At 44.6% G+C, this 26,724-nt stretch overlaps 1 protein-coding gene across 6 annotated transcripts in view; it reads left to right on the top strand.

The window, feature by feature from the left end:
- TPPP (tubulin polymerization promoting protein) overlaps window positions 1-26,724 on the top strand; it is a 123,629-nt gene that overhangs the window by 5,678 nt on the left and 91,227 nt on the right. The gene's annotated exons all lie outside the window — the stretch shown is intronic.

The following is a 26,724-nucleotide window of genomic DNA, read 5'->3' as shown; positions in this document are numbered from 1 at the left end:
ATGCTTCTTCTAGCCAGTTAAAATGCTTGAGTTTAACAGTTTTCACGATGGCGATGTACATGTGCTAGAATCCAAATGGCTCTGCTCTCTTGTACTCTATTTCTGCTCTGTGTTTGGGTTTTTTTTGCTTTTGGATTGTCAGCTGCTTTGTCCCTGGAAATGAGATCTGCTGGTTTTCTGGGTTCGGTGTGTGGCTGAATATCGGAATGCACAGGTACTAGCAAGTCTTGCCAGGCTGCAAGGGCCTTTTTCTGCCCAAGGGGATTTATCTACAGTACTAGTGATACAGTGTCTCTCAGGCCGATTTTGTGCTGGCCTTGTTTCCTTGGCATGCAGTAATTCAGGATATGTTTACTCTCCAGGGACTATACCCTAGGGGTATGCTGGCGTAACCCTGTAGGGTAGAAACAGCATACAGTGATGGACGGGTTTTCTGTCGGTGTAGGAACACCACTTTTCTGAGCAACAATAGCTAGGTCGATGGAAGCATTCTTCTGTTGACCTTGTTTTGTTTACACTGGGGATTAGGTCAGCAGACCTATGTCACTCAGGGGGGCGGATTTTTCACACACCATGATCAACGTAGCTATGTTGACCTAAATTTAAAATGTAGAGCAGACCTAAGTTTTGAGTTCATCTGAACAAGTGGAAAATCAGCCTCTTTGTGCTTGTGGTACATGTGCATGAGACACAGAGAGGAGGGAGGGTGGGGCAGTTAAATCTGCTTTTACCAAGAAGAGGAGCTGTTTCAGGACTTTGGACCAGGCAGCAGGTATACAATTGGATTTTTAAAAGATAGATAAATAAGGGGGAGCCTAAACTGTGCCGCTCTTCTAGGTTTCTTTGCTGTTCCTTCTTTTTCTGCTATTCTTTTTGCACGTATGTGCATGTACATGTCGTTTGTGCGGTCTCGAAGCATTTAAACGTGGACTTTATCTGGTGCTGCTGGAATAATGCCAAAGAGCAAGAGTGACAGGCCAGACTTCTTCAAGGTCCATGTAGTTAATGCAGTTGCTGAAGCTTTCCCTGCATCTACGGTGCTACTGTCCTCCCCAGTGGTTCTCAACTGGGGTTTGGGGCCCCCCGGGGGGGCTGTGAGCTGGTTTCAGGGGGTCCTCCAAGCATGACTGGTGTTAGACTCACTAGGGCAGAAAGCCAAAGCCCCACCATGCAGGACTGCAGCTCGGGGCCACGAGCCCCATCACCCGGGGCTGAAGCCAAAGCCTGAGCAACTTAGCTTCGCGGGGCCTCCTGTGGTGTAGGGCCCTGGGCAATTGCCCTGCTTGCTACCCCCTAATGCCCGCCCTGGCTTTTAAATGCAGAAAAACAGTAGTTGTGGCATAGCTGGGCCTTGGAGTTTTTATAGCAAGTTGCACGGGGGGGGCGGTGCTCAGAAAGAAAAACTTTGAGAAGCTTGCTCTACTACAGCTCTCACAGAACTAATTGCTGGCAAATATTACTTGTTTCAGTGTACTTCTGTGTCTCAAAGTTTAAATATAGGGGATATCAAACGAAATGAACATGTTAGAGAGATGTTTGAAGAAAACTGACCATATAGTGGAGCCCCTGAAGGTAACAGCCTGTTTCACTGAGGGAAGCACATAGAAACAGCATGCCTATTCCTGATAAGATATTAAAGGCAAATTTAAAGTACAGCATTGAATGGAGTATTTAGCCCAGTTAGTGCTTTGAAAGTGCAAGTCCTAACAAACTCTGCTGACAAAGGAATCCCTATATTGGAAGGACCTGAGAGCTTTTGGCTTTGAAGTTAAATGTTAAGGACTCTGTTTATCTTGAAAGGGCTTAAAGGAGCACCAACTAGAGACAATGTCTGCAATAGGTAGCCGGCTGACTTCCCTCAAAAGAAAAGGACTGGAACAGAATCCCTCAGGCAGCCTGTATTAGCGTCTGTTTATACAGGTAACCAAGGTAGGCATAGCCATGCTAGCTTTAATTTAGCTAGCACAGGTAAGGATAGCAGCATACATGCAGTGGCATGGGCTACCAACCAGAGTACATACCCATGGTTGCTGGAGGGCTGTACTTGCACTACTAGCCTGTATTGAAGCCTGTGCTGACACATTTGCACGTTGTTGTCATCCACACTAGCCTGACTAAAACTGACAGGCTATACTTACCCCTGCTATGATCATGCCTTCACTTGCAGTGCAGACATTCCCCCCGCCACTCTCTCAAGTTAAGCAATGTTGGGGTGCACCAGTACTTGAATGGCTGACCTTAAAGAAACTCACAGGTGGTTTCAGAAAGCACTACTGATGATTCAGCGATGTGTGTCGTCCCCCCCCCCCCATTCTTATTTGGTACTGAACCACTGCTTGCACTGTATGCTGCTAGATGTGCTTGCTCTTATGGATTAGAGGTAAAACTGATGAGGCCATTCATTCATAGAGTTTAAATCCAGACGGGACCATTCGATTATATAGTCTGACTTCCTGTATATCACAGGCCAATACATTTCACCCAGTTTTGAGCCCAATAACTTGTGTTTGACTGATGTACAAAGGCATCCAGTCTTGCTCTGAAGAATCCACTGCTTCCCTTGGTAGTTTGTTCCAATGATGAATCATCCTCACTATTAAAAATGTGTGCCTGATTTCTAATTTGAATTTGTCTGGCTCCAGCTTCCAGCCATTGGTTCTTGTTATGCCTTTCTCAACTAGATTAAAGGGCCCTTTATACTTAGTAACTTCTTCCCTTGAAGGTACTTATACACTATGATCAAGTCAGTCACCTCTTGATCTTCTTTTTGATAAACTATACAGATTGAGCTCTTAGTCTCTCACTGTAAGACATTTTCTCTAGCCCTCAAATCATTTTTGTCTCTCTTTTCTGCATCCTGACCAATTTTTCAACAGGTCAGTACTGTGGCCATTAAAAATCCCACAGTGCTTATTGTAATAATAGGGCTGTTAACTCCATTTTCCTGACCAAATTCCATTTCTGTTAATTACATTCTGACTGATTTCCTGCTAGATTTTTAGTTGTTCACAATGCTCCATGTGCTAAATAGTTGTATAGAATTGCTGTACGCTTTTGAACAGCTGCTGTGCTTCTCCCTGTTTTAGTGGTGGGTGAAATGATCTCTTATCTACCTCCCTGGAGAGCTGAGTCCTTGTTAAGCAATGTTTTGGAAAAGTGCTTTAAGATCCATGGATGAAAAGGTGCTAAAGAAGTTCAAAATAGTAGTATACTACAGAAAAGAGGTCATAACATGAGTGGTTTAGGCTGATACAGAAGCTCTCCCAAGGTTAGTGGCTTGACTTAATTTGGCCCAGGATCTTATCTGGAATTAAAGGCTACTGTTGCTGGAACTCTGGAGCTGTTTGTTTAATGAAATACAGGAAACAGTTGAGAAGAGCTACCAGGTTAAAATAGAAAAATACTTGAAATTATCACGTATGACTATTTTGTTCAGCCGCTTCCTCACAGCATAGCAAGGAAATGACTGGACTGAATTGTTGTGGCTCCTTTCATACTGTATTTTAACCAAGTGAATTTGGACCCAATCTTTTCATTGCAAATAGTGGAATATTGTTCATATGTTTCTGTGAAACCTGTGGTGGATCTGTTGGCTTGCTTCCTTCCTATGCTTGGACAATTGCAGAATATTGCGGGTTTGATTCTTTGTTCCACTACAATCCTTTGGAGCTACTCTGCCAGCAAATGGCAACCCAGTAGATCTGGGAATTGACTCCAATGTAGGAGGAATCCTTAGGTGATGCAGAGCTAGTATGGTGGAGAATAACTCATCATACAATTCACCTGCATACTGACATGCTGATGTTGCCAGGTTGGAGTAAAAATGTTTGTTACAGTGTGATTGTGAGGAATGTTGTGTGTGTATTATATTACTGTACGTGCCAGAGGTGTATGTGGCTTATTTACAGTGGGGTGGAGTTTAGCAGTGAATATGTATGTGTGTTGTGTTAAGGTATGTTAAAGAAGGATATCTTAACTGGATATATCATTGCTTTTAAGGGTTTATGTAGGGGTGTGTTCCCCTTTAAGCAATCTGAGAAGGTTTCTATTTTCTTTGTGGAAATATAATGAAAATTGAACTTACTTTACTTTATGTACATCAGCAATCTTGCAACATTTATAAATTATAAAGGTAGATAGATTTGATTTTTGTAATAAATCAACAACAACCATTTGGTTCTCAGATCAGAATCAAGTCTCTCTCTCTTTTTTTTTTTTTTTTTTAAATCTAAAGCATTTCTCTTGAATGGCATGTGTAACTTCATAAAAGTCTGAAATACTGTTTTGCGAACTAAAAGAAGCAGTAGGAAAGGTGTGTAATCAGTTTTATTATTATTATTACTGTGTATGTGAATTGGTGGCAATGAGCATTTCAACCGTGGTCTTTATGCAGCTCTGTATAGTCTACCCTGCCTTGCCCTGTCCATAGTGCTAGGCACAAGTACACTTTTAGCCACACAGTTCCTCATAAAGCCAATGAAATGAATGAATGTTGCATGACTAAATCTTTTACAATGCTTTGAAAAATTGTGGAAAAGATCTTTAGGCTTCACTCTGCAGTGAACAGTACATGGCCCACATCTCACAGCAATCATGTCACTTGCTGACCAACTTGAGTGCAGATTTGGGCCCAAATAGAAGAAATTCAGTCCAGAGCAGAGCTCAAAAGGATTGCATTAACTCTGATTCTTATTGATAGCTATAGAGGCACTGCAAGGGAAGCTTGCACTGAATTGCCACAAGCAATTACATCTGAATAAGGAGAAGATTTCATTTCTCCAGCTGCTAATCCCTTTACTCAGTATAAATGTTGACCCAAAAATGAGGAAAAAAGTTCCATCTGTTGAGTTTTGTCTCTGTTGCTTTAATGTGACATAAATAATTACAGACAGAAAATAGAATTCCCTATAAATGCACTTATGGAATATTTTTAAAACAGCAAGATCAAATTTTGTCTAAGCAAAAGAGAGAGAGATATGCAATCAAGAAAAAATAAAAGGGTTTAGTGCTGTATGCTAATGTTGGGGGTTAGAGAGCATCAGGGGTAGCTCTGTTTTTTGCTGCCCCAAGCACGGCAGTCAGGCAGCCTTCAGTGGCATGCCTGCGGGCAGTCCGCGGTCACGCAGATTCGGCAGCGTTTCTGCGGGTGATCTGCCGGTCCCGCGGCTTCGGCGTACCCGCCGCTGAAACCATGGGACTGGCAGACCTCCTGCAGGCCACTGAAGGCCCTGCCTGACTGCCGCCCTCACAGCGACTGGCAGCCCCCGCCCCCCGCGGCTTGCCGCCCCAGGCACATGCTTGCTGCACTGGTGCCTGGAGCCGCCCCTGGAGAGCATGACCCCTTTAAAACCTCATCCTGAGGGAGAGGAAGCACTGGTTGTTCTGAGGGGAGGGGAGAGCAGGAGAGTGAGGGCCTACAGTGAACAGGCTTTCATGTCGTGAAGCACTCGAGAACTGGTCTGAAGCCTGGGAGGGACAGAGTGGCTGACTGGGGACACCCCAGGACAGGAGCCAGGAGGAGCACCATGTCAGGGAGGAATCCCCTGAGAAGCACAAACCAGAGCCAGACCCAGTATTACTGTCACCCAGAGCTGTATGGGGCTGTGGGCATGTGACTTTGCATTGGAAATAAGGAGGGAGGCTGTTGCTCTGGGTTTGCAGAGTGGGGCAGAAGGGGGCACTGGAAGGGTGTGTTGGGGAAAGTTTACTGGCACTGAAGACAACCAGGAGCACCCAAGACTCACTGCCTGACTGGAACTCTGCCCAGGATTCCTGTACTCTGAGTCTAGACACAGGGCTTGGCCCCTGTGGGTCCTCATGTTGGATGTAACCCTGTTCTTCCTCTCTCCCTATCTTCTACCCCTCTTGTTTTTCCCCATTCATCACTCTGTAAATAAATATTTTCCTTCTTTATATATATATATATATATATATATATATATATATATATATATATATATATATATAATGTGTGTGTGTGTGTGGTTTTTTTTTTTTTTTTTTACTGCAGGGGGTTTGGAGCAGATGCCCCTGCGTTGGAAGGGAGTTTTGCTGCATTCCAGAGCATGCCTTTTCTTGTCCAGGGCTGCCCACAGAACAGACTCCATCTTGGACACGAGGGCCCTATTGTTACATCTGGTGGTCCATATGGGGACTTCAACTGGAAAGTCTCTGGAGCTCGAGATGTGCTTCCCCGCCCTTGGTGTAGCACTCTGTCCCCCATTAGTGGTGGCTAGGCCTGCTAGAGCTGAATGAGCCTGCTACAGACTTGGCTAATAGAGGAATGTCTTTTAGCTCATGCATTAAGATCAAGAGGTCCCAGGTTTGATCCCTGCTGCTGCTGACCCTATATGGGTATGTGCAGTACACACATGCACGCAGGGACATCATGCACCCTGAGCACTACTTTGCGGAGCAAAGAGACACCTGAGTGATTTCTCTTAGTTAGAAAAGCAAAGAGAGGCGATTACTAGATCCCTGTGCCAAGGGATGCAAATCTCAGAAACCAAAGAGGTGCTGTTGGTGGGGTTTCTGGAAGAGATGGAACCCAGTGAAATTGAGGAGAGCCTAGATGCAGTGGGAATACTGGAGATAGTGAAGATACACAGCTGTATTTACATCTATGTAGTGAAGGGCCTGGTATCTCTATATACTCACTCCAAGGAAGTATCTGGACAAGGCTCCCAAAGAGGTGCAAGTGGGAGTTACACCCTAGAAAATCCTGGGACCAGAACTGCCCTTTCTTGGTACGCCTGCATCACTTGATTCACTACAGAGGAATTAATCTCAGCATTGGGAGGTGCTCTGGCCCTTGCAGCACCCAGAGTGCTAGAGTGGGCTAATGAGCTGGAGAATGCCCTCAAAGATGCATTGAAGCCAGCGTATGAAAATGCACCGTACAAGTGGTTACATTCTTTCTCAGGGGTGTCACCCATGCCTTTGGGGAAGGATGATTATAAGACCTGGAGGGATTTTGCAGTACCCCTTGTCCAAGAGTGGGAATGCTCGGATGCCCAGAAGCAGATATGGGTGCTCAAGAGTCTGCATGGACCTACCATCCGAATCGTCCAAACCCTGAAAGACTCCCAACTGGCTGCAACGGTGCAAGACTATTTAGCCACTCTTGAGAGCATCTACAGCGACACTGGCAGTGATGAAGATCTGTATTATCATTTCCACCACACCGATCAGGAGCCCCGTGAATGTCTGTCAGGTTTCATCAAAAGACTAGAGGACTTGCTGCAGCAGGTAGTGATTCCACTGGGTTGGACCAGATCCTTCTGGGCACCCAACAAGATGGGATGATGTGGCAACTGTGGCTGTGGAAGCAGGCCCCAAACCCTTCCCTGTTCCACGATCTTATTTGAGAAGACCTGAAGAGGAGGAGTGATCATTGTGGGTGGACCCAGTGGTGCAGCTGAAGATGGCAGGGAGTTACACTACTAGGGCTTGAAGAAAGGGAAGAGGCCCCATCAGTGGTGGTGGCTCTGAGCGAATTGACCTGAGAAATGGCCATGGTGAAGACTCAGACATACCTTGCCACCTGCAAGAGGGGAAAGTAGCAGTAGGGGGCTGCCAAGGGAGGACCATCGAAGCGGTGATAGTCCACAAGAAGATTTCTGTTTCAACTGAGAGAGAGTTGGGCACTATGCCTCGGAGTACCAGAATGAGACAGACCATGCAGCTGTATCCCAACAACTGTAGTGAACTGTTGGGGAGCTTCAGGGAAACGCTGAAAGTTCAAAGCTCCCCAGGAAAAACCACAGACGGGGTACCTGAATGGGCTGATAGGACTCCAGGCTGTAGAGTTCATCCATATAGAAGGATGATTGTGTGAGGCATTGTTGGACAGCGGATGGCAGATCATGATACTTTAGGACTCTTGCTACTGAGAATACCTGCGGTATTTATTGTTGCACTTCCTGTCCGGCCCAACAGACTGGGAAATGGTTGTGACTTCTGCCCTTATCAGGGATATACCCTTTTGAAGGTCCAATTTCTGAAGGACAACACAGTGCAACCCAGAAAATAGAAATGTTGGTGCTGGTCTGCTCAGATCCGGAAAGAAGAGTGTGTGCACCCTGGATCCTAAGGACAAATATAAACCTGTTTCAGAGATTGGTGTGGAAGTTCCATGACATGGTGGGAAACAACTACCTGCAGGAGCTGCCAATGAATACTTTATGAAAAGCTGCATATTGGAGAGTGAGGGGACCCCCATCCCAAGAGGAGACGGAGGCTAAACCCTTGGGGAGGGATAGTTTCCAGTTGGATTCCTCTCTTCCTGCTGAGTGGAAGGACTGCCTATGTGAGAAGTTACTGTAAAGGAAGGCTGTTTTCGCTATGCACGAGTGGAATGTAAGTTGTGCTCAAGATGTGGAGCACCATGTCCAAATGTAGGACAGCTGGCCTTTACAAGAGGGGTCAACATGATTATCCCCCGCTGCCATCAAAGATGGCAGATTGCTGTAAGGCAAAAGAAAAGTGGCAAGGTGCACATGTGCATTGATTATCGCACTCTGAACTGGTGGACACTCCGCAACCAGTACATAATACCTGGGCCAGTGATACCTGGATAGCCTGAAAGGCAGTTGCTGGTTCTCTATCCTTGATCTCTGCAGTGGATACTATCAAGTATCCATGGCACAGAAGGACTGGGAGAAGATAGCTTTCATCTGCTCCTTGGGATTTTACCAATTTAATCACGTGCCTTGGGGGGTGTCCAGGGCTCCGGCCTCATTTTAACAATTCATGGTGTGGATGGTAGGGGACATGCACCTGTTAGAGTGTTTGGTGTACCTGAATGACATCGTGGTATTTAAGCACACTTTAGGAGAACATGAGGCTTGGCCATGCAAAGTCCTGGAGCTTTTGGAAGAGACTGGCATCAACTTATCCCTGGACAAGTGCATCATCTGCCAGATGTTTGTAAGGCATGTGGGACACACAGCATCTACAGACAATATGGTCATGGACCTGGAGAAGGTGAAGGCGTTAACCACCTGGCCAAGGCCCATGACCTTCAAGGAATTAGTCATTTCTGGGATTCTGTGGCAATTACCGCAGGTTGCTAAAGAATTTTCCCCACATCGTGCATGCATCCAGTCACAGAGCTCACCAAGGGATATCCCCACAAATAGGAAGGGGAACCCACACCAGGATCAATCCTTTGTGAGTGCACCTTTCAGAAAGTGGTAGACTGCTGAGTGCAAAGAAGTTTTCTGGAAAATCATTTGACAACTCACTCAAGCCCCTGTCTTGTACGCTGATCCCACCCAGCCACATGTTTCATATTGATGCATGCTACACTAGGTTAGAAGCTGTCCTTTATCAAAAACACAAGGGCAAATCTCGGCCAGTAGCTGTTGTAAGTCGAGGCCTCACAGCCCTTAAAAGGAACGACACTGCTCATCAAGTGGAGTTCCTGGCATTAAAGTGGACTGTGAGAGGTTCCATGACTATCTCTATGGGGCTGAGTTTATTATAAAGACTGATGATAACCCTTTGATGTATGTCAAGAGAACAGCAAAATTATCTGTAGCAGGGCGCCTGTGGTTAGCAGCGCACTCTGCCTATGATTTCACCATGCATTATTGGTCCAGGCAACAAACATGGATGCAGACGCCTTGTCTCATTGGCCTTAAACTGAGGACTTATTACTCGTTGCTTGGATGGATGTGGGGATTCCTGATTTGAGAGCATTATGCCAGCGGGTATCTGATGTGGAGGATAAATCCACAGCTAATGAAGAACGAGCGATTGACTGTCTGTGGTACCACCGGAAGCCACACCCACAGTCTACTCAAGTTTTACTAGACTACAGGACCCTCTGCTGCCCAGACTGAGGGATGAACAGATGGAGCATGCCCAGTGAGCCGATTCACAGATGAAGGATCCCCTTTATGTATTGGAAAGGGGAAAGGACCTCAAAGCTAAGTGGGTGAGTCCCCCAAAGGGAGGTCTTTTTGCTAAAGGGATGGATCCACCTATTGGTTTGGGACAGGAGACTTTTTAATGAGGGCAGAAGCATACCCAGCGACATCACCCAAAGCAGTTGGTGCTATCACAGAAGTACTGGTGAGAGGTGTTGGAGCCCTGCCACAGTCGAATAGGGTACCTGGGAGTAGAGGCGTTGAAGGCCCTGGTTAAGGTGAGATTCTGTTGGCCCGGGATTGGGGGGTGACATTGCCCATCATGTTCACACCTGCACCAGTTGTATCTGACAAAAGACTGCCTAGGCAGGCAGCTCCTCTTGTCAACATCACAAGTTTGGCACCCAAGAAGCTTGTCATTATGGATTTTCTGTCTAGCGCCTGACCCCCGGGGTACTGCTAATATCTTTGATGGTGACTGACCATTAAACTTGTTACACCCAGGCTTACCCCACCAAAGATCAGAAAGCGTCCATGGTTTTCAAGGTCCTGTGTGAGAAGGTCTTAGTTCACTTTGGGCTGCATGCGAGACTAGACTCAGGCCAGGGACAGGATTTTGGGAGCTGGTTAATAAAAGAACCGTGCAAGATCATGGGGATCAAAAAGTAGCATGCCACCCCTTACCATCTGCAAGAGGATCTGCTGCCAGAATGAGTGAACCGCACATTATTAAACATGCTGGGAACCCTGGAGCCTCAGCAGAAGAAATACTGGAGCTGGCATGTGGAGCACTTGGTACATGCCTATAACTGCACTTGGCATGATGCAACTGGGTACGTACAATACGTGCTGATGTTTGGCTGAGAAGCCCGATTGCCAGTTGATCTGAGTCTCTCTTCACATGGGGCACTACTGGAAACATATTTGGGGTATGAGACTTGCCTGAGTGATCAACTGAAGGAGGCATATCAGATAGCGACACAAGCCTCGAGTCATCAGAATCAACAGAACAAAACCCATTAGGACTGGTGAGTGAGGTAACAGGCATAGGCGCCAACTTCTCCTGGCGCCGGTGGGTGCTCGATTTCCCCCCTCCCCCGGCCCACCCCCAACTCCACCACTGCCCCGCAGCCATTCCAACCCCTTCCCCAAAGTTTCCGCCCCTTCCCTGCCCCTATTGGACTCCTTCCCCGCTGCCTTCCCTGAGTACGCCACTTTCCCGCTCCTCCCCACTCCCTCCCAGAGCTTGTTTCGCGGCAGCAAGCCCTCAGAGGAGAAGCGGGGACGTGGTGCGCTCGGGGAGGAGGCGGAGGTGAGGCTGGGTGGGGGGGAAGCTTGGCTGCCAGTGGGTGCAGAGCACCCACCAATTTTTCCTTATGGGTGCTCTAGCCCCGGAGCGCCCATGGGATCGGCACCTATGGTAACAGGAGCTCCAGATTAGTGATTGAGTTTTGGCCTGGAATCAGGGAAAACACAAAGTTGCTGGCTGATGGGAGTCACACCCATATGTTATAGAGGAGAAACTTGGGGACCTACCAGTATATTATATACGCTCAGAGGGCAGTCACAGCCCCGCCAGATCTCTCTGCTGGAATCATCTGTTACTTGTGGGACTGTTCCCTAATGAGGATGTTTCCATGGATTCTGAGCCTGCCAGCCCCATGAGTTGGACGTGCTCCTGATGATGATCTACCTGGTCTGTCTGGATGCCCAGCTTGTTGGAGAGTGAAGATGAAGCCTGTTTGGGAGGCTCCCACAGTATCGGTCCCCCTTGTCATTGCACAAAGGGAGGGTGAAGGTGGAGAACCCATGTTGACTGTCCCAGTGGCTCCACTGCCAAAGCTGTGGCAGGGGGAGGGAGGGCAGAGGGCCCAATGAGGAAGGGACAATATGGGAAGAGAACCCTGTATTTCGAATGGCCACTCTAAACCTGCATGCCCTTGATTTCATGCCTTAGGGACCTGTCATTTTGCCTCCATGGTGAGTGGTAGCACCTCAGCTGATGCCTGATAGCCAGCCTACCTGTTCCTCCAAGGAAGGGCAGCCCAGGCAGGTGCTGATGTGTGATCATTTATACCACGGGGGTGGGGGGTGGGAGGGGAGAAGGAGCAAGTTGCCTTGTGGGAAACTATTCCACGTTTAGGAGCCTGTGGGTGTAAGGACCCAGGGACTAGAGCCCAGGTCTGTGGAGCCTGGGGTGGCTGGTATTCCCACAGTGTCACCAGGGGGCCAGGCAGAGCTGCAGCCAGGAAGCACTGTGGACAGTAGGCACCGCAGGAAATATCACCCAAGAGACCTGGAGTAACAGTACCCTGTGGCCCGCTGATTGGCCAAGTGCCCCTACTTAACCCCAGGAAGTTTCTGGGCCACCACACAGACTTCAGTCTGCTGCAACGCCAGAATTTGCCTTGTCTCCTGATCTCTGGCCTCTCATTCCAGTCTGGTTTCAACCCCTATTCCTGCCTCTTGATTCTAACTTGGTCCTGTCTCTGATATCCAATCTTCGACCCTGGTCTGACACTGACCCTGATTCTTGTTTATGGGACCTGGCCTTGCCATTCGTCCAACTCCTGCCTGGTGACTCCCATCCCTGGTGGTCAGACCTCATCCCAGCTGAGATTTCTACACCAGACTGCTTACGCCTGGGTCCTGTACAGGGGGTTGGATGCTGGGGATGCTCTTGACCAGTAGGGGACCTGGGTCTGCTGCTGGGGATCTGCTGCCTAGAGTTGCCCACCTTACTGGGGACAACAAGAATTATTTTTGTTGGGGGAGAGCATGACCCCCCCCTTGGGGTTTAGAGAGCATGGCCCCTTTAAAACCTGGTCCTGAGGAGAGGAAGGGCTGTTTATTCCAGGGGGCGAAGGGAGAAGGACCTACAGGGGCATGTGTGTGCCAGTAGTTTCAGACAAGAGGGTCTATAGCGAGCAGATCCTCATTTAGCAAAGCAGCTGATCATGGCAATGGGTATTGTAGGCCAGGGGAGGCTTAGCACCATCCACGCTCCACCCTAAGGCCCTGCCCTCATTTTCCCCTTCTCCCCCCAGGGGGGCTTGGGCAGGCAGGCCAGGGCTCCTCTGGTTGCAGGAGGAGGTGGGGCTCAGGGCTCCTCCGGCCATGCGAGGGGGCCTCAGGTAGAAGGGATGGGGCTGGAGGCTAGTCTCACTGAGGAAGCGGTTCACTCGCTGCCCATGTAGCCAAGAACTGGTTCAAAGCACAGACTGGACAGAGCGGCTGACTAGGGACGCCCCTGAATGGGACCCAAATGAGCATGGTGCCAGGGAGGAATCCTCTGAGAAGGACACATTGGAGCCGGACCCAGTATCGCTGTCGTGCACAGCCGTATGGGGCTGTGAAAACGGGGGGTTGTGACTTTGCATTGGGCAGAGACAATTCATAACTTTTGATAGTGGGAGGGCACAATTTAAAACAGCCGTTTTAAAACTTTTTGAGCTGAGCCCCCCTTTGTGTTACAATTTTTGGTTATGCCCCTCCCACCCAGACAAAAAGAGGTGAGTCGGGGATGGACGTGGTGCTCCCTCCCCGAGCCCCGTTGTACCGAGCTGAAGCCCAAGCCACCTGGCATACTGCTGGCCCCCCTGAACTTTCCTCTGTGCCCCCTCAGGTGGCATGCCCCACAGTTTGAAAACCTCTGATTTAAAGGTTCTGGTGGTATGCAGCGTGGTTTAGGACAATGCATATAACCCTGGCAGAAAGCTGGGGGGGGGGGGAGGGCGTGACCTTCCTCCCCCTATGCGGCACCTCTTGGGAGGTTGTTGCTCTGTGTGGGTTTGCAGAGAGCACTGAAGGGGTTTGCTGGAGAAAGTTTACTGGCACCAAAGACAACCAAGACTCGCTGCGGGACTGGAACTCTGCCCAGTATTCTGGAACTCTGAGTCTAGATGCAGGGCTTGGTCCCTGTGGGTCCTCGTGTTGGATGTTATTCTGTTCTTCCTCTCCCCCTATCTTCTATCTCTCTTATTTTTCCCCATTTATGACTCTGCAAATCTATATTTCCCTTCCCTGTATTTGTTGTACTATTCCGAGGTGTGTGTGTGTGTGTGTATTTATTCCAGGGGCTTAGGAACAGGTGCTGCTGGGGCGAAAGGGAGATTCTTGGGAAGGAGCTGCCCACAGAGTAGTCTCCATCTTGGCCACAAGGATACTATAGTTACATACAGTTAAAATCTCTCTTGTATAAACAGCGTCTAGAATGCTCTGCTAAAAATTGTGTTTCTGCCTTTTGCTTAGATTGCTCGGACAGATGTAAGTAGTGTTGGATACACCTGTTAATTGTGCCTAATATTTTTTTAATGAGTGCTGACAAACGTGACGTTTTGATCTATTTTGCTTCAGAATTTGAAGTTCTGATCCTACTTGCATTGAAGTCAATGGCATACCTGCCAATACTTGAAAATAAACAAACAAGATTGTAATGAACATAAAACTAGAGGGCTGCACACTTTGCTACTGATGAAGGCTGAGCACTGTGTGTTATCCAGCTTAAGTACAAATGGCTTTTCAGGTTTAAGGACCATCTGAGAAGGTATTTTGGGGCAGAAATCTTTGCTTGGCTGGCCTCCAAAACTGACCGTGTAGCTGTGGAAGGTGAGGCTGGAACTGTTGACAGTGAAATCAGACAAGGAGAGGAAAACTCCAAACAGACTTGTATGGGAGTAAAATTGATTTGTGAAGGCAAGGTGAAAAATGTCCTGACAGAAAATTATGCACTCCTTGTTGCTTCTGTAGGCTGCACCTTATTGCATGCACCTGGACTCCTTGCACCCATCTGTTCCACACCCCTCGCCCCCCAAAAAACCTCCCTGTATGCTGCCACCTCTCCATCCTCCTCTATTTCAGGGACTCCTTGCAACACCTACCATGTGCCAGGGGCTCTGTGTGTCCAGCACTCCACCTGCCCCTATCATTTCTCCCGTCCCACTATTCTCCTCCTTGCCACATATAAGGGGTTCTGAGTGAACCCATGTCCCCTGCCCCCATACCATTGTCCCCCATTCATCCCTACTTTCCTTTATGCCAGGGCTACCTATTTGTCCACTGCCCCATGCCAGGAGTTGGGCGACTCTTCCCCCCCCCCCCCCAACCCTCGCACACACCTTCTCTCCTACTACTGCATTTTTTTAACTCCTTTTCTGGGAGAGAAATGTTTCATGATGTCAACATGTTAAACTATTGGAAGGATGGGCAGATATTATGCTGGAAGGTGTTAATGGTTGCCATCAACCATTTATTTAATCTATAGAGAGTTATTGAGGTGACTGAAACTGCTGGCTCTGCGGGTGTGTTTACATTGCAATTGAAAACCTGTGGCTGGCCCCTCTCAGCTGCCTCGGGCTTGTGGGGCTCAGTCTAAGGGGCTGTTTAATTGCGGTGTAGACATTTGAGCTTGGGCAGGAGTCTGGGCTCTAAAGACCTGAGGATGTGGGAGGGTCTTCTACACCGCAATTAAATAGCCTCTTAGCCTGAGCCCTGGGAGCCCCAGTCAGCTGGCATCACAGGTGTAGACATACCCTATGCGTACCCCTCCTCTCCCCATTTCCTACCTTTGGTTTTTCTGATTTTTCATTGAAATCAACAGAGTTCAGCTCACTGATGCCTAGGATATTCCCTACCATTTTGGAATTGATCTCCTGCAGTGTTCAAAAGTTGTTATGCTACAGACAGAGAAATGCCACCAAGTTGCCACTCAGCCAACTAAACAAATATATGCATATGTTTTCATTGATCTGCATAAAGACTGTTCCCATTTATCCTATTTAGCAGACAGGGAAATGGGGAAGAGCAGCCAAACAGGTGGGATTTCCCTATAGACTAGTTTTTTTTTTCCTCTCCATAAACTCATAGCAGGGTCTGAAAACACAGTGGGTTGGCATATATGCTTGGCAATTTTGTCTTCAGTGGAAGTAAGAGAAGGCCTATGATCTGAGGCTTAGAGTTGTTTGGGAGGCATACACTAATGACTGGAGGTGAAGTTGATAGTAGGAACCTATTGCTAGAAAAAAAATTACTACCCCAGGTTATAATGCTTGAAGGACTTGTTGCAATCTGGAGATGAAGTTTTCCAACCTGTAGGACAATTGCAGCAGAATTGCCACAGTTCTCTCCTTTGGGTGGGAAGCAGGCTATGTAGAGGCCAGTCAAGGGAAGCTGCATTCTTTGGTGTCCCATGGAGCAGTGGTTCACAGTGGTTCCCATGGAGCAGTGGTTCACATCTGTGTCATTGCAATTTAGGGTTTGGAGTAAGCAGGGGCTGGAGGTGGGGTGGATAAGGTCATGGTAAATCCTTTGCAAGGGAGACTGTAGCTGGTAAAACTGCTGATTCTTTTCTCCCAGCCTCAGTGGAGAGTCCAACCAGGATTTGTCCCTGTATGCCTATCTTTAAAAATGTCTTCTGTTCCTGTAAATAATCTGGACTGAAAGCTTTACTTATTTAGTTCACAAGACTTTTGACCTTGTCGCAGCCAGCTGGTGAATAGTTTTAAAGAAAAAAAAATACTGATCAGCAAGGAGAGTAATAATTCAAAACCGCTCTCTCTCTCTCTCAGCTAGCTGGATTGTGTCTAAGAAACTGAGGCTGTAAATAATTATACACTGCATATTTAGTAGAATAAACTGGTTGGATTGCTCTAATCCCTTGACTCCTCTGCCCTAGAAAATACACTTCAATTGATACAAAAGCTAGTGTGTCTCCATAGTTAATGTTGAAACAAGGCTTCCATTATAAACCTGTGGTGACACCCACTACACCCATCTGAAAGCAAGCTACTTGAAATCTTAAATGTGGTCCTATGCCAGCCCAGAATATTTCTGGAAAGCTGGAGACAAATTGGACAAGGTATTTGGGAAAGGAAATAGGGAGGTTCAAAAATGTAGGCCATCTCACTTTACAAAACAGCATTAGAAAAATCTCTAATGTTGTAACTCAAAAATGGTTTGGTGTAGATATCTTACATTTCAGTTAATAGGCTGCCCTTAGTGAGGAATGATACCTTTGTCTAGTTCTGTGTGGGGTGGGAGACCGAACAATACTTACACTAGGAACATCAATGTTCCGAACGCTTCATGCTGGCTCATGCCTGTTTTACACAAAATATACTGACTTGCTCTGCTGCTTCCTACACAATACATCAGGGCCTTAGTGCAGCAGGTCACAAGGGGATGGGTTGGACACGGTCTGCAGTAACTGCTTTAAAACATGCAAGACCCACAGATGTTTCTGCAGGGTTTGTAAGCTACTGAAATTATAAACCCCACAGGACATTTAAAGCCAGTGAAGCCCACAGGTCTTCCATATTTGAGGATTGGTAAATATAAAAGACAATCTCTGTTTTCATTTAAAAAATTCCAAGGCTGTAGCAGTAAGTGTACAGCCCTCTTTCTTGCAAAATAAACAGGTGTAAATCTTTGTAAACTGATCACTAGGGCTGAAAGTTTCAGTGTCCTAATGATCACAGAGTATTCGTGCATCCTCTAGGACTACCCAGCACTGGCAGTTGGGATGCATGGAAATGTTAGCTGTTGGTTCCTGCATTTTTGGGAGGATTCCAGATCATTATGTGGCGTCCATTGATGGTACTAGGACAACTATGCTCTGGGCTGGTTGCCTGCAGCTGAGTTGGCACCTTTGGGCCTAGTGTGACTAATCTGGGCAATCTGTGTCCACAAGGAAAGGCAGTTCAGTAACATGGGAGGGAACATGATCTAGTGGACTAGGCATGGAACTGTAAATAAAGGACTTCCACATTATAATCCCAGTTCTAACATGAATCTTTTTATGGCCTTGTTCAAATCATTTACCTTTTCCAGCTTACTTTTTCCATCTCTATAATGGGCAATAATGTTTACCTACCTCAAACTGGAAGGAGGAACAACAGTTTGTAGTATGAGAATGAAATAGTATTTATAAAGCACAATATATGTACTGGTGTCAGAGGGGTAGCTGTGTTGGTCTGGATCTATAAAAAGTGACAAAGAGTCCTGTGGCACCTTATAGACTAACAGACTTATTGGAGCATAAGCTTTCGTGGGTGAGTACTCAGTCAGATGCATGTAGTGGAAATTTCCAGAGGCAGGTATAAATATGCAGGCAAGAATCAGTCTAGAGATAACGAGGTTAGTTCAATTAGGGAGGATGAGGCCCTCTTCTAGCAGTTGAGGTGTGAACACCAAGGGAGGAGAAACTGCTTTGGCAGTTGGCTAGCCATTCACAGTCTTTGTTTAATCCTGATCTGATGGTGTCAAATTTGCAAATGAACTGAAGCTCAGCGTTTCTCTTTGAAGTCTGGTCCTGAAGTTTTTTTGCTGCAGGATGGCTACCTTTAAATCTGCTATTGTGTGTCCAGGGAGATTGAAGTGTTCTCTTACAGGTTTTTGCCATTCCTAATATCTGACTTGTGTCCATGTATCCTTTTACGTAGGGACTTTCCAGTTTGGCCGATGTACATAGCAGAGGGGCATTGCTGGCACATGATGGCATATATTACATTGGTGGACATGCAGGTGAATGAACCGGTGATGATGTGGCTGATCTGGTTAGGTCCTGTGATGGTGTCGCTGGTGTAGATATGTGGGCAGAGTTGGCATCGAGGTTTGTTGCATGGATTGGTTCCTGAGTTAGAGTTACTATGGTGCAGTGTGTGGTTGCTGGTGAGAATATGCTTAAGGTTGGTGGGTTGTCTGTGGGCGAGGACTGGCCTGCCTCCCAAGGCCTGTGAAAGTGGGGGATCGTTGCCCAGGATGGGTTGTAGATCACTGATGATGCGTTGGAGCGGTTTTAGCTGAGGACTGTAGGTGATAGCCAGTGGAGTTCTGTTGGTTTCTTTCTTGGACTTGTCTTGCAGCAGGAGGCTTCTGGGTACACTTCTGGCTCTGTTGATTTATTTCCTTATTTCCTCGTTTGGGTATCGTAGTTTTAAGAATGCTTGGTGAAGATCTTATAGGTGTTGGTCTCTGTCTGAGGGGTTGGAGCAAATGCGGTTGTACCTCAGCGCTTGGCTGTAGACGATAGATTGTGTATATGTACTGTTCACTGGGCTGCACACACAATCCTCCAGTTGTTTGGGCCAAGGGCTTCCTGAAACCCCAGTTCATTTGAACAGTTGTCCCTTTACAAAGCTTTTTTAAAATGTTGGCAGCTATGCACAGAGATGGGATCCAACAATGGGAGACTTAAAGGAGCAGAGACCTAAATGCAAATAATATTTTTTTAACACAAGTCTGTTACATTTGGGGCGCATCCCAAAAACTAACCTTGTTCCCTCTCCTCCCTGTCCTCTTCCTCCTCCCCACCCTCCAAAAAAAAAAATAAAAACAAAAAAACCCCAAGAAGGGACAAAAATATCCTAAGGCCATCTTTGTGGCATAGTAGTGTGAGCCTGGTAGACTGATGTTTGGGTGGGGTGAGGGAAGAGAGTGGTGGCAAAACATTGGTTCTCAGGCCTGCTAAAAAGTGCTCAGGCTGTCTCTGTGGAGGTTATAAGTTTTAGATGACACACTCTCTCTCTCCCCCAATTCAGTGGGCTTTTTGGGTGGTGTTGAGGGAAGAAAAACTAAATTATAGTTGTTTGGGTAACCTTACAAAATATGAAAATATACAATTATGTGTGTGTGTAATTCAACCTTTATTTAGAATTGCTTGACTTTCTAATGTTCAGGTTTTTAAGTATACAGTGTTCTCAAGTTCTTCTTCCCTTAACATTGCACAGAAGTTGGTGTTTTTGTTTTCCTTTTCCATTGCTTAGTATGTAAAGGAGAATCAAAATCCTTTTTAGTTAATCCTAAATTCATAACCATGCTTGACTTTTTAAAAATACACAACTGGTCCATATTCACTTAGGAATATAAATCTCCTTCCTATGGTTGTGCTGGGTTACATAGTTTTTGATAAGTTAAATTGAAATTCTGTTTTGATTAATGAAAAATAATGTAAAATTAATGGAGTTGGTTTCTTAGCTTTCATGTTTTGTTGTGCTATTCGTGCCTGATTAAATTTCTTAATTTTTGTTTTTAAGGGGTTTGTGAACATTTGTCCTTGAAAGCTTACAGAAGTATTTTATTTGTATTGCCTGGAAGGATGTAGCTTCAGTTGATGATGAATCAGGTTTTTTCCTAAACAAGATACAAGGTAGCCTTTTTGCTAGTGTAACCAAGGATTTGTACATCTAAATTATAGATCAGGCTGTCAAGCAATTAAAAAAATTGTGATTAATCGCGCTGTTAAACAATAATAGAACACCATTTATTTAAATATTTTTGGGTGTTTCCCACATTTTCAAATATATGACTTAAATTACAACACAGAATACAAAGTGCACAGTGCTCACTTTAGATTTATTTTTGATTACAAATATTTGCTCTGTAAAAAAGAAACAAAAGAAACATTATTTCAATTCACCTCATACAAGTACTGTAGTGCAATCTCTTTATCATGAAAGTTGAACTTACAAATGTAGAATTAGGTACAAAAAATAACTGCACTCAAAACCAAAACAATGTAAAACTTCAGAGCCTAGAAAGTCCACTCAGTCTAACTTCTTGTTCAGCCACTCGCTAAGACAAACAAGTTTGTTTACATTTATGGGAGATAATGTCACTTGTTTAAAAAAAAATCAACTAATTAAATTTGTGACTGAACTCATTGGGGGAGAATTGTATGTTCCCTGTTCTGTTTTTTAACCGCAGTCTGCCATATATTTGATGACCCAGCACATGTTGTTCATTTTAAGAATACTTTTACTGCAGGTTTGACAAAACACAAAGAAGGTCCCAGTGTGAGATTTCGAAAGATAGCTACAGCACTCGATCCAAGGTTTAAGAATCTGAAGTGCCTTCCAAAATCTGAGAGGGACTAGGTGTGGAACATGCTTTCAGAAGTCTTAAAAGAGTAACATTCTGATGCGAAAACTACAGAACCCGAACCACCAAAAAAGAAAATCAACCTTCTGCTGGTGGCATCTGACTCAGATGATGATAATGAACATGCATCGGACTGCACTGCTTTGGATCGTTATCGAGCAGAACGCTTAATCAGCATGGAAGCATGTCCTCTGGAATGGTGGTTGAAGCATGAGGGACATATGAATGTTTAGCATATCTGACATGTAAATACTTTGCAACACCTGCTACAAAAGTGCCATGTGAATGCCTGTTCTCATTTTCAGGTGATATTGTAAATAAGAAGCAGACAGCATTATCTCCTGTAAATGTAAACAAATGTGTTTGTCCCAGCAATTGGCTGAACAAGAATTAGGAGTGAGTGGACTTGTAGGCTCTAAAGTTTTACATTGTTTTTGAGTGCAGTTATGTAACAAAAAAAAATCTACTTTTTAAAGTTGTACTTTCATGATAGAGATTGCACTATAGTACTTGTACGAGGTGAATTGAAAAATACAATTTCTTTTATCATTTTTACAGTGCAAATATTTATAATAAATAATATAAAGTGAGCACTTTACACTTTGTATTCTGTGATGTAATTGAAATCAATATATTTGAAAAATGTAGAAAAACATCCAAAAAATTTAATAAATTTCAATTGGTATTCTATTATTGTCTAACAGTGCGATTTAAAACAGTGATTAATTTTTTTAATCACAATTAATTTTGAGTTAATCATGTGAGTTAACAGTGATTAATTGACCGCCCTAATTATAGATATATGGTGGTCAAAAGGGCTTTTCCATGGAAATCTGTGCCAGCCATGAGAAAAGGTACAGCCCTAATTATAAGATCTTGGATCTTGTATTTTAGATAGTCAGTCAGAGAAGTTCTTTGAAGTTAGCTTGCTTTTCATCTGAAATTTGACTTTCAAAGTGTATGGATTTGGAGCCCTTCTGATAGCTTTTCCCGATTCATTGAAAATACTGTGGTATGAGGGTGATTTATTTATGGGCCAGAAATAGAGTTCACCTCAGAAAGGAATTATTTCAAGGCCATGAATGTTCCTTCATTTAGCTATGCCAATAACTTGTTAATTTATTAGTATATTTTATCTCTGATTTGCTCACAGACCATTCTCAAACATGATTTTCTCAGAATAATGTAGGGTATATTTTTTTTGACTAATTCTTGCGGCCAGGTTCAGAGGTGATATGTAAGTTAGTCTCTGAAGTGCACTTATGCAGATTTACCAATATGTGCAAGAGGGTCTCAAGAAGTGTAATTAACACACTGAAAAAGGTGTAAGTTAAAAGAATACCGTCAACTTAAAAAAAATCAAACTTGTTTCAGAAAATGTTGAACACCTGATCTCTGAGAAGTAGGCCTCTTTGACATGTTTCAACTGGTTACCCAGCATCACTAATGACTATTTAGGCTGTAATCAAAAACCTTGGCTGTGGTGTCTGTGCTTGCTTAGTGCTAGGTTGACATGAAGCTGGATGAAGTTCCATCTGGACAGAATGAAAGCAATGCTGGTCAGTTGCGGAAGCATTTTGCGGTTGTGGTGGGGCCTGGCTTACCCTTCGTCCAAGAAAATTTCAGTGTGTCACGTTCAGTGTTGATTTTTGAATCCCAGATTGATTCTGGACCACCAAATGGCCTCAGTGGCCAAACAAAGCTGCTGTTTTTCATCTGTTTTATAAACTGGCACACTCACCTCGTCGCAATTCTCTGAACCTATATGGCTTCTAGATTGGATTGCTGTCATGTGCTCTACATGGGATGACCATTGAAAACTTCCTGGAAGAATTAGCTGGTGCAATGTGGGGCTGCTGAATGATGTCAGCTGCTGGTGTCCTACCACAGCAGGTCTTTGACAACTTCACTCCTCTTGTTTGTTGCTGGGTACAATTCAAGATGCTAATACTGACCTATGAAATCCTGTTTGGCGTAGTGCTGGCTATCAGAGACCCTTCCTTTCTCTAGGAAACCTTTGTCACACTTAAGGTCAGCTGGGGCACCTGAGTTAATAGCTCCTAGATTCAAAAACTTCTGTGGACGTGGAGCAGGGCATTCTCATTGAAGAGTCTTCTGCTCCAGAATTCACTTTTCCCTCTGGTTTGACAGAGCTGAAGTTTATAGATCTTTGTGGCTTGGTTTTAGTGCCTCTTTTCTTAGGCTGCACCAGCATTGGGGGTTTTCTTAAAATCTGTCACCCTTGTTCTAGCATCAGCGGCCAAAAAAGAATTTGAAGAACAGCTAGCCAAAGACTCAAAAGTAATAGCAAAAAATGTTTTAAGTCCATCAGAAGCCTGCTAAATAACCAGTGGGGCCACTGGATGATTGAGATGCTAAAGGAGCACTCAAGGACAATAAGGCCATTGTGGAGAAACTAAATGAATTCTTTGCATTGGTCTTCATGGCTGAGGATGTGAGGGAGATTCCCAAACCTGAGCCATTTTTTTTAGGTGACAAATCTGAGGAACTGTCCCAGATTGAGGTGTCATTAGAGGAGGTTTTGGAACAAATTGATAAATTAAACAGTAATAAGTCACCAGGACCAGATGGTATTCACCCAAGAGTTCTGAAGGAACTCAAATGTGAAATTAGAGAACTACTAACTGTAGTCTGTAACTTATCATTTAAATCAGCTTCTGTACCAAATGACTGGAGAATAGCTAATGTAATGCCAATTTTAAAAAAGGGCTTCAGAGGTAACCCGGCAATTACAGGCCAGTAAGCCTGACTTCAGTACCGGGCAAACTGGTTGAAACTATAGTAAAGAACAAAATTGTCAGACACGTAGAAGAACATAATTTGCTGGAAAAGAGTCCACATAGTTTTTGTAAAGGGAAATCATGCCTCTCCAATCTACTAGAATTCTTTAAGGGGGTCAACAAACATGTGGACAAGGGGGATCCAGTGGATATAGTATACTTAGATTTTCAGAATGTCTTTGACAAGGTCCCTCACCAAAGGCTGTTAAGCAAAGTAGGCTGTCATGGGATAAAATGGGAGATCCTTTCATGGATTGGTAACTGGTTAAAAGATAAGAAACAAAGGGTAGGAATAAATGCTCAGTTTTCAGAATGGAGAGCGGTAAATAGTGGTGTCCCCAAGGAGTCTGTACTGGGCCCAGTCCTAGTCAACATATTCATAAATGGTCTGGAAAAAGGGGTAAACAGTGAGTTGGCAAAATTTGCAAATGATACAAAACTACTCAAGATAGTGAAGTCCCAGGCCGACTGCGAAGAGCTACAAAAGGATCTCTCAAAACTGGGTGATCGGGCAACAAAATGACAGATAGAAATTCAATGTTGATAAATGCAAAGTAATGCACATTGGAAAACATAATCCCAACTATACATATAAAATGATGGGGTCTAAATTAGCTGTTACCACTCAAGAAAGAGATCGTGGCGTCATTGTGGATAGTTCTCTGAAAACATCCACTCAGTGTGCAGTGGCAGTCAAAAAAGCAAACAGAATGTTGGGAATCATTAAGAAAGGGATAGATAATAAGACAGAAAATATCATATTGCCTCTATATAAATCCATGGTACTCCCTCATCTTGAATATGGTGTGCAGATGTGGTTGCCCCATCTCAAAAAAGATATATTGGAATTGGAAAAGGTTCAGAAAAGGGCAACAAAAATGATTAGGGGTAGGGAACAGCTGCCATATGAGGAGAGATTAATAAAACTAGGAGTTTTCAGCTTGGAAAAGAGATGACTACTGGGGGATATGATAGAGGTCTATAAAATCATGACTAGTGTGAGAAAGTAAATAAGTGTTGTTTGCTCTTTCTTATAACACAAGAACTGGGGGTCACCAAATAAAATTAATAGGCAGCAGATTTAAAAAAACAAAAGGAATTTTTTTACCACACAACACACACTCAATCTGTGAAACTCTTTGCCAGAGGATGTTGTCAAGGCCAAGACTGTAACAGGTTTTGAAAAAGAACTAGATAAGTTCATGGAGGATAGGTCCATCAATGGCTATTAGCAAGGATGGACAGGGATGGTGTCCCTAGCCTCTGTTTGCCAGAAGCTGGGAATGGACGAAGGGGTGGATCACTTGATGATTGCCTGTTCTGTTCATTCCCTCTGGGGCACCTGGCATTGGCAACTGTCCGAAGACAGGTTACTGGGCTAGATGGACCTTTGGTATGACTCATTGTGGCCATTCTTATGTTCTTAATAGTATGAAGACCTCTCTTTTTTTAATGTAATTTATTTGAATCTCTGAGTCTTTATTTAAACCTTTAAAAATATACAGTGCTGCTTCAAAGTCTGAGCTATATCACTTATGGACATGTTATGTGATGCAAGTTTATCATGTAATGCCAGTACAAAGCTCCCTTTGTTGTAGTAGTCTTTGTTACAAGATTGCCTATAGTGTAGGGCTACAAAATTCTAGCTTCAAGAAGTTCATTCTAACCTCCTACTTCACAATAGAGTGCTCTCTCAGCTCTCAACAAAGACTCCTACAGAGAGGATGTGCTCTGTTGAAAATAGGTAAAGATATATGCAATAGTTGTATATAGTTTTGTTAACAGAACCAAAGCGATGTTTGGGAAAATCTGTGAGGGTCTTGAGAGTTGTGTAGAACTAACCTAGGTACTTTATTAAGAGTAAGAATTACAATTCTGAAAATGTATTGTCCTGCTGGTAAATGTGAAATAATATAGTGATTTCTTAAATATTTTTGTCTGGGAAGTAAATTTAAGAATGAGTTAAGGTAGAAAATTCAAATGAGAATTACATTATTATAGTTTAAACAAGAAATCTGAAATACTAGAAAAAAGGAAATTTACTGTTCCAATATTAAACTTTGTCCTTCTGTTTTCTCCCCCCTTCTGCCTAAGGGTGGGAGATGCTAATCATTGGCCACATGAAATTTGTGTGCCTTGTTAAGAGTGTGAATTCCAGTGGTACGGTCTTTAGTTGCATGTTGTTACAACCTGTACCTGCACTTCGAGATTGAATACAGCCTGGTGTCTCTGTATCTGGTGCGTATTGGGGCAGGTTAAGGGCATGTCCTTGGAACCCAGGCTCTATCCTGGAAAAGGCCCCAAATAGATCAGCAGGTGTTGCACAACAAATAGCTGATGGTCAGCTGCTGTTGCAGAGTGTGGGACTCAGGCTAAGTAGGAAAAGGAGAAATGTGGGTATGTCTGAGTCCTCTGAGGTTACATCAGATAATTTGGTGACTGGCCTGAGGGGAGGCAGAAGCTGTGCCAAAATCTAATCTAGGCATTATATACTATTCATTGCTGTCATATGTGAGCACTAGGGTGACCAGATGTCCTGATTTTATAGGGACAGTCCTGATATTTGGGGCTTTTTTTTAAATATGGGCTCTCTCCCCCCCCGCACCCCTGTCCTGATTTTTCACACTTTCACCATAGTGAGCACTGGGATCAAACAAAAAGGACTTTGCACGTAATTCAGGAGTAAAACCCACACTTGGTCACATGTGGTATTCTCTACACAAATTAACTAAACTATATTAAAAGATTGTGGTCTCTTACCCATTTCAGAAGCAAACACAGAGTAAGTACACACAGTTTTCCAGCCCATATCCAGAGAGGGTTGAACTGGATTGGAGTTGTGTATTTTCCCCTTACTACTGATGAGTGCTCTGGATAAACCAGTGTTGGAAGATTCTAATTGTAAGAAATTGTACTGCTCTTTTGTATTGTTGCTTCTTCTTTCTTGATACTGCCGGCAAACAGGTGTTATGCTAACTAGCAGCGTGCTCAAGTTTCTCCAGAAGGGCATATCAGACATAGGTGCTGGAACTAGGGGTACTGTGGGTGCTGTTGCACCCCCTGGCTTGAAGTAGTAATAACAACCAGATACATGGTTTCCACCTTCAGCACCCCCACTATAAAAATTGTTCTAGCACCCCTGATATCAGACTGTGAGTGAAAGAAAGTAAAGCAGA

Source organism: Chrysemys picta, chromosome 2 (assembly GCF_011386835.1).
Source record: "Chrysemys picta bellii isolate R12L10 chromosome 2, ASM1138683v2, whole genome shotgun sequence".
NCBI lineage: Eukaryota > Metazoa > Chordata > Testudines > Emydidae > Chrysemys > Chrysemys picta.
Note: the sequence above shows the minus strand (reverse complement) of the source record. Positions and strands in the feature narration are given on the sequence as shown.